The sequence below is a fragment of the Arachis duranensis genome, chromosome 5 (genome assembly GCF_000817695.3).
Source record: "Arachis duranensis cultivar V14167 chromosome 5, aradu.V14167.gnm2.J7QH, whole genome shotgun sequence".
Classification (NCBI taxonomy): domain Eukaryota; kingdom Viridiplantae; phylum Streptophyta; class Magnoliopsida; order Fabales; family Fabaceae; genus Arachis; species Arachis duranensis.
This window is the reverse complement of record NC_029776.3, coordinates 45,668,430-45,677,004: the sequence shown is the minus strand read 5'-3', so window position 1 is coordinate 45,677,004 and position 8,575 is coordinate 45,668,430. Positions and strand designations below refer to the sequence as shown.

The 8,575-nt window shown below is 36.6% G+C and overlaps 1 non-coding gene across 1 annotated transcript; it reads right to left on the bottom strand.

Moving 5' to 3' along the window:
• Positions 1–8,075: 8,075 nt before the first annotated feature.
• On the bottom strand, positions 8,076–8,181 carry LOC127748150 (small nucleolar RNA R71). Its single transcript, XR_008010093.1, has one exon. It is a non-coding gene; the product is annotated as a small nucleolar RNA R71 (small nucleolar RNA).
• Positions 8,182–8,575: the final 394 nt, after the last annotated feature.

The following is an 8,575-nucleotide window of genomic DNA, read 5'->3' as shown; positions in this document are numbered from 1 at the left end:
ACAAGGAATCATTGGATCAAGAAAAAGAAAAAAGCCAATAGCCCTTAAAACCAAAAGGCAAGGGTGAAAAGGATCCAAGGCTTTGAGCATTATTGGATAGGAAGGCCCAAGGAAGTAAATCCTAGCCTAAGCGACTAAATCAAGTTGTCCCTAACCATGTGCTTGTGGCATGCAGGTCCAAGTGAAAAGCTTGAGACTGAGTGGTTAAAGTCGTGATCCAAGGCAAAAGAGTGTGCTTAAGAACTCTGGACACCTCTAATTGGGGACTTTAGCAAAGCTAAGTCACAATCTGAAAAAGTTCACCCAATTATGTGTCTGTGGCATTTATGTATCCAATGGTAATACTGGAAAATAAAGTGCTTAGGGCCACAGCCAAGACTCATAAAGTAACTGTGTTCAAGAATCAACATACTACACTAGGAGAATCAATAATACTATCTGAATTCTAAGTTCCTATGGATGCCAATCATTCTGAATTTCAAAGGATAAAGTGAGATGCCAAAACTGTTCGGAAGCCAAAAAGCTACCAGCCCCCCTCATCTAATAAGAATTTGAGCTTCACTTAAAACTCTGAAATATTATTGCTTCTTAATTTCTTTTCATCCTATTTTATTTATCTATTTGCTTGAGGACAAGCAACAGTTTAAGTTTGGTGTTGTGATGAGCGGATATTTTATACGCTTTTGGGGGTAATTTCATGTAGATTTTAGCATGTTTTAATTATTTTTTTTAGAGTTTTATTAGTTTTCAAGAAAAAATCATATTTCTGGACTTTACTATGAGCTCGTGTATTTTTCTGTGATTTCAGGTATTTTATGGCTGAAATTAAGGGAGCTGAGCAAAAATCTGATTTATGCTGAAAAAGGACTGCTGATGCTGTTGGATTCTGACCTCCCTGCACTCAGAATGGATTTTTTGGAGCTACAGGAGTCCAATTGGCGCTCTCTCAATTGGGTTGAAAAGTAGACATTCAGGGCTTTCTAGCAATATATAATAGTCCATACTTTACGCAAAGATAGATGACATAAACTGGCGTTAATCACCTGTTCCATGTTGCAGTCTGGCGTTCAGCGCCAGAAACAGGTTCCAAGTGGGAGTTCAATGCCAGAAACAGGTTATTGAATTAATGCAATTATTTCTGTTTTCCATTCAAACATGCTTGTTCCTATCTAAGATGTTCATTCGCGCTTCACTATGAAGAAGGTGATGATCCGTGACACTCATCACCTTCCTCAATCCATGAACGTGTGTCTGACAACCACCTCTGTTCTACATTAGATTGAATGAATATCTGTTAGATTCCTTAATCAGAATCTTCGTGGTATAAGCTAGAATTGATGGAGGCATTCATGAGAATCCGAAAAGTCTAAACCTTGTCTGTGGTATTCCGAGTAGGATTCAAGGATTGAATGGCTGTGACGAGCTTCAAACTCGCAAGTGTTGGGCATAGTGACAGGCGCAAAAGGATCAATGGATCTTATTCCGACATGATCGAGAACCAACAGATGATTAGCTGTGCTGTGACAGAGCATTTGGACCATTTTCACTGAGAGGATGGGAAGTAGCCATTTACAACGGTGACACCCTACATACAGCTTGCCATAGAAGGGACTTTGCGTTTTTGAAAGTGAGGAAGCATTATGTTACAGGAATTTAGAAGACAAAGCATCTCCAAAACTCCAACATATTCTCCATTATTGCATAATAAGTATTTCGAATTTTTCAACATTATTTACGATTTTTATTCCAATTTCGTATTAATTAATCCATGTCCTCTTGTTCATTTGCAAGTCAACTGATAATCACAATTGGTATCCTGACTAAGAATAATAAGATAACCATAGCTTGCTTCAAACCAACAATCTCCGTGGGATTCGACCCTTACTCACGTAAGGTATTACTTGGACGACCCAGTGCACTTGTTGGTTAGTTGTGCGGAATTACATAGTGTGAAGTAATTTTCATGCACCAGTGATCAACGCCATATGGCCGCGGTCATCAATCTCCTCTGCTTCAGATCAAACGCTAGGTCTGTGGTCATCCAATCTAAATGGGGGTAAAGTTCTTGCAGTTCATTCTCCTTAAAATGCTACAGACAAGGTCGAATCTTCTAGATCAGAGAATGCTGCACCTTTAGATTCTAACATCTACCACAGAGACCCTAATCTCCCCATACCTCGACTGAATTGGTGTCTCGAGAAGTCTCCAACAAAGTCAGGGATTAGCCGTCTAAGAGATGTATAATCAAGCTGGCGGCTCGATGCTTTCTAGTCACGTATTCACACGAACCCAAGAAGAACACAGGTGGTTGTCAGGCACACAATCTTAGTATGAAGAATGAACCTAATTTCATGGATCATCCCATTCATCATGTTGAAGAACGAATATACATCTTAGAATTGAATTAAACATGGATTGAAGAGAAACAATATTACTTTAATTAATTCATAGAACTCAGCAAGGCTCCTCCCCTCAACCTAGGAGTTTTAGAAACTCATACTAATAGAAAACACAATAATGAACTAAAATATGGCATGAAAGGTCTCCAATTTTTTATGACTATGTAAAATATCCCTTAAATACTAAACTAATGACTAAGGATTACATAAGAAAGGGTAAAACAGTCTTTTAGTGCTAAAATCCACTTATGGGGCCCACTTGGTGAGTGTTTGGACTGAGCTTTGATGAGATCCACATGCTAGGAGGCCTCTAGGGCATTGAATGCTAGCTAGGGGGTCTCCTTTAGGCGTTTGGACGCTGGTCTCTTCTCCTTGGGTGCTGGACGCTGAAAGGGGGGCAGGAGGCTGGCATTGGATGCTAGTTTTGGGCCTTCTATTCTGAAGAAAAGTATGAACTATTATACATTGCTGAAAAGCTCTAAAAGTCATCTTTCCAAAGCCGTTAAGAACACTTGATTTGGACTTCTATTGCTCTAGAAAAGCTCTTTTGACTACAAGGAGGTCAGATCCAGATAGCATTTTTAGTGCTTTCTTTGTCTCTAAATCAGACTTTTGCTCCAGCTCCTCAATTTTAGCCAGAAAATATCTGAAATTGTACAAAAACACACAAACTCAAAGAAGAATCCAAAAATGTGAATTTAACACTAAAACCTATGAAAACTTAATAAAAATTAAATAGAACATACTAAAAACTATATGAAAATGATGCCAAAAAAAGCCTATAAAATATCCGCTCATCAATCAACTCAATACACTTTGCAAAACTACTCTACAAAAGCCCAAATACTAGCTAAGGAATCTCAAATGATAGTTACAGAGGTTTAGAAAAACTAGAGGAATGGTTTGTAATTTCAAAATTGTGAATTTTTAACAAAACAGTAGTTTCGGAGTTTTACAAGCTAGTCGGGAAGGTCAACTAGTTAAAATAGAGTTTTAGTGTGAAACAGGACATCGTGTGTATGCACACACTAGACGAACTTCCCTTCGTATGCGTACGCATCATAGTATGTGTACACACAACTTGTGAAATTTCCAAGGTGATGCACACCTCCGCATGCATACGCACGAGTCTCACCAACACTCTGGTCTGTATAGTGTTCGTATGCACACACACCAAAAATCCTGATTTTCTGCAAAATTATGTTTTTAAACCCAAACTTCAAATGCACATAACTTTTTTTTATAAAAAATCATTTTTAGTATATTCTTCAAACATTGTAAACTTCACAAACCCAATTTTCTTTCAAAATTAATTTCACAAAGTTTGGGGATCCAGAAGCCAAGTTATGACCTGCTGAATTTGGTCAAAAATAAGTTTTAACCAAAGTTTATGAAATCTCTAGTTTACCAAAGTTCTCAATTCCAAGCCAAAGATTTCACACCCATAACAATCCCAAATGCTCCAATTTTCCAACATTCAAAACCTTACAATCTATTCAACAAATTTAACATAAATTCCTACCAAATTCAACAACAATCATCAACTCATTGATAAACCCCTATTTTATGAGTCATATTGTTCTTAAATTGAGTATTTTTTATCAAATCTTCACCCACTTATTCATGTAAATTGCATGATTTTACTATTCCTTCCTCATTTTATGATATATGTGAAAACATGTTTCCGATGCTTTAAAAATATTAACTTTAATTATCCTTTATTACCATTCGATATTGTGATTTGTGTGTTAAGTATTCTCAGGTTTCATAGGACAGGAATGACTTAGAGGACAAAAAGGAGACATACAAAACTGGAAGAAAAGCACAAAAATGGAGTTTTGAAGAAAAAGCAGCGACGTGAACGCGTGGACGACGCGGACGCGTGCTTAGCGCAAAACACAAACGACGCACATGCATAGATGACGTGGACGCATGCCTTGAGTAGAACACAATTGATGCAGACACATGACTAACGCGGACGCGCGGAAGAGCAAAACTCCAGATGACGTGAACGCGTGAACCACGGGTACGCGTGACAGACGCCACGTGTAAAAATTGCAGAAAACGCTCCTAGCGATTTCTGAACCCTCTTTTGGCCCAGATCCAAGTCCAGAAGCACAGATTAGAGGCTATAAAGTGGAGAATCCATCCATTCGTCAATAACAATTCATAATTCACAATTTTAGTTTTTAGATGTAGTTTTAGAGAGAGAGGTTCTCTCCTCTCCCTTAGGATTTAGGATTAGGATTCTCCTTAAAGGATTTAGAATTTCTTCGTCTTTTCAATTTCAAGTTTAATACTCCTTTACTTTACTTTATTTTTTCTTCTACCTTTATTTATTCTAATGCTTTTACCTGTATTTGACTTGTGTTGCCAAATTGGCTTATGAACCATTCATGTTAGGATTTTCTTAATTAATATAAATTGAGGTATTTCAGATTTGATTTTTTTTCCTTATTTTATTTATGAATGCTTTTAATTTAATTTAGATTTATTTTCCCCTTTGGCTTTGGTTAAGTAATTAGTAACACTTGAGTTATCAAACTCAGCTGCTGATTGAAATTGGAATTCCTGGCTGATTAATTTGTACTCCAATAACTCTTGTCTTTTCATAGGAGTTGACCAGGACTTGAGGATCAAATTAATTAGTCCACTTGAAATTCCTTTATTTAATAAGGATTAACTAAAGTGGGAGTAGAATCCAATTGTCATCACACCTGATAAAGATAACTAGGATAGGACTTCAATTTCTTATACCTTGCCAATAGTTTTTATTAATTATTAATTTATTTTTCTTATCAATTAAATTACTTGTTCAAACCTTTTAAAAACCCCAAAATATACCTTTACATAACCAATAATAAGAACACTTCCCTGCAATTCCTTGAGAGACGACCCGAGGTTTAAATACTTCGGTTATTATTTATTAGGGGTTTGTTACTTGTGACAACCAAAACTTTTGCACGAAAGGATTCTCTGTTGGTTTAGAAATTATACTTACAACGCGATTATATTTGTGAATTTCTCTACCGATAGAAATCCGATCGTTACTCATCACTTTATATATATATACACATATCATAACTCCTCATACAACCCAACCGATTTATGTCAATTCAACAGCAACTGATGCGTGAGTATCCTCTCTATCTTTTCTTAGTGAATTTGCACTTGAATTGTTAAGTTTAATCAAGATTTGATATATTTTAGCCACTATGAATGCTACTGAGTTGTGTGCAATTCTGTTTATTTCAGGTAGCATTTTAGACGAATTTGACAGAGTTGGAGCCAAAGACCAAGCAGGGAGAACTTGGAAAGCAAGGCTGCCACCTCCATGCCAAACTTGAGATATTCATGTTTGGCGCCACTTCAAAAAGCCCCAAGAAAGCAAAGCTGCTTCCTCACACCAAACTTGGGATCTCCCAAGTTTGGCTTCAACACAAGAATTTCCAAGGGATTATATGATGTCCACTAGCTCAAGTTTGGCGTCAATATGAAGTCTCCAAAGAAAGCCACACGTACCATCCCACGCCAAACTTGGGTTACTCCACGTTTGGCGCCAACTCAAGGAAAGCCCATGGAATTCTCTGCCTAGTCCACACCGAACTTGACTCCCTCCAAGTTCGGCGCTAGCATGAAGTCTCTAAGGGAAGATACGTGCACATCCTTCACACCAAACTTGGATCCTTCCAAGTTTGGCGCTACAAGCCAAGAAACAAAAGGGAATCCTCTACCTTGTCCATGCCAAAGTTGGATCATTCTAAGTTTGGCTCCAACCCTAGTGCAATTGGTGGTCCCCAATCTCGTTCAAAGGCCTGCACGGATCAGTTGTTTTGTTTTGATTTAAACTTTTATTATTTTGATAATTAGGAAAAGATATTATTTAGTTTTTAGGAAACATATTTTACATTAATTAGGATTAGATATAAAAGGGAAAAGAATCAGCCCTTCGGGTTCTTCTCTTCTTTTCTACCTTATTCCGCAATTTACAGTTTTTACGAATCCTAGTTTTCTCTTTGAACTATGAGCAATTAAACCTCCACTGTTAAGGTTAGGAGCTCTGTCTATTGTATGGATTGATAATATTACTTTTCTATTTTAATTCATGTACTGATTTATATTTCAAGAATTGTTTTCGTTCTTTATTTTATGAATCTGGGTGGAACGGAAGTATGACCTTGGTTCTAATTGAGTTCTTGTATAACTTGGAAAAGCGCTTGACTTGAACAACAGCTTGAAAATAATTTCTCCTAAACTTCTGATTATCTAGACTTAACGGGATACGTGACATATAATCCTCTTATATTTGGGTAATTAGGGTTTCTGTGGCATATAAACTTGAATTGAACTTCACCCTCTAATTGGAATTAAGTGACTAAGGAATTAGCGGTTGATGAATTTTAGAGGAGACTAAAAAGGTCTAAGGAATTAGGTTTTAGCCACATATAGTTTGCCATGAATTAAATCTTGCATGATTAAAATAATTAGTAAGAAAAGTCAATCCGAAAAATAGATATCTCTGAAACCTTAACTGTTTTCTCATATATATTTCACAATTCATTTTCTGCTTGCTTTCTGATATTTTGAATTTATTATTTATGCTTTTAAACTCTCAAAACACCATTTTCTTGTCTAACTAAGTAAATCACTTAACCATTGTTGCTTAGTCCATCAATTCTCGTGGGATCGACCATCACTAACCTGAGGTATTACTTGGTATGACCCGGTGCACTTGCCGGTTAGTTTGTGGGTTATAAATACTGCACCAAGTTTTTGGCGCCGATGCCAAGGGTTGACAGTGATTAGCAACTATTAGTTGTTTGATTGCTTAGATTAGGTGTTTTAGCTTTGAATTTATTTAATCTTTGCACTTTAATCTTCAAATTTTTCTGGCTTTATTTTTCCTTAATTTCTGAAATTAAGTTTAGTGTTCTCTAGTTATTTTTATTTTAATTTTTCTTAATTATTTGGTTTAATAATTTCAAATTTTTTGTCCTATTTTAATAGTAATTTTTGTATTTTAGTGTTTATTTTATTTAGTATTTTTATTTTATTTCTTTACACAGGTTACCTCACTGGGAGTTCTCTACACTCTGACGTAGAGAATCCCATCTTTTCTTGTCTTCTGTCTGTTCATGAGCAGAAACAAGGACAAAGAACCTCTTTTAGACTTTGATCCTAAACCTGAAAGGACTTTGAGGCGGTTTTTGCAAAAAGCAAGACTTTACAAGGCTGTAGAGTCCACTATGGATCATAATAATGCTATTAATGCTAATATAGAAAATTTGAATGGGAATGAGCAACCTAGAAGAGTGCTTTGCTCTTACACTACTCCTAATACAGATCTTTTTGGCAAAAGTATTGTGGTGCCTCCTATTGCTGCAAACAACTTTGAACTGAAGCCACAGCTAGTTACTCTTGTGCAACAGAATTGTCAATATCATTGATTCCCTCAAGAAGACCCAAATCAATTTATTTCTGATTTCCTATAGATTTGTGATATGGTGAAGACCAATGGAGTGAATTCTGAGATGTACAAACTCATGCTCTTCCCATTTGCTGTGAAGGATAGAGCAAAGCTGTGGTTAGATTCTCAACCCAAGGAGAGTCTGGATACTTGGGATGAGGTTGTCACTGGATTTCTGACTAAAATTTTCCCACCTCAAAAGCTAATTAAGCTAAGGGTGGAGGTTCAGACTTTCAGACAGAAAGATGGTGAGACCCTTTATGAAGATTGGGAGAGATTTAAGCTACTGACTAGGCAATGCCCTCCGGACATGTTCTCTAAATGGACTCAGTTGGATATCTTTTATGAGGGCTTATGTGAAATGTAACACCCCACCATACAGAGTCTTATGCTTAAGTCATAATTCAGAGATGGCAAGGTATTACGACCTCTAAAATAAAAATTAGTACGTATAATAGTATGAATAATTGATTATAACTAGGAGCCTTTGTAGAAAAAGGGGTAAACAAAAACCGCAACCTTAAAGCGCAACACTCCGATCGATAACATAACGAAAAAGGATAGCCAACGCGAGACTATATATATACAAAAGAGTGTCAAAAACAGGAATATCAAGACTCAAAATCCGGCTGCGAAGATAACCGGTCCGAGCATAACAATATATACATATGATAAAATAAGGAAAACCCCAAAGGAAACCCAAAGGGAC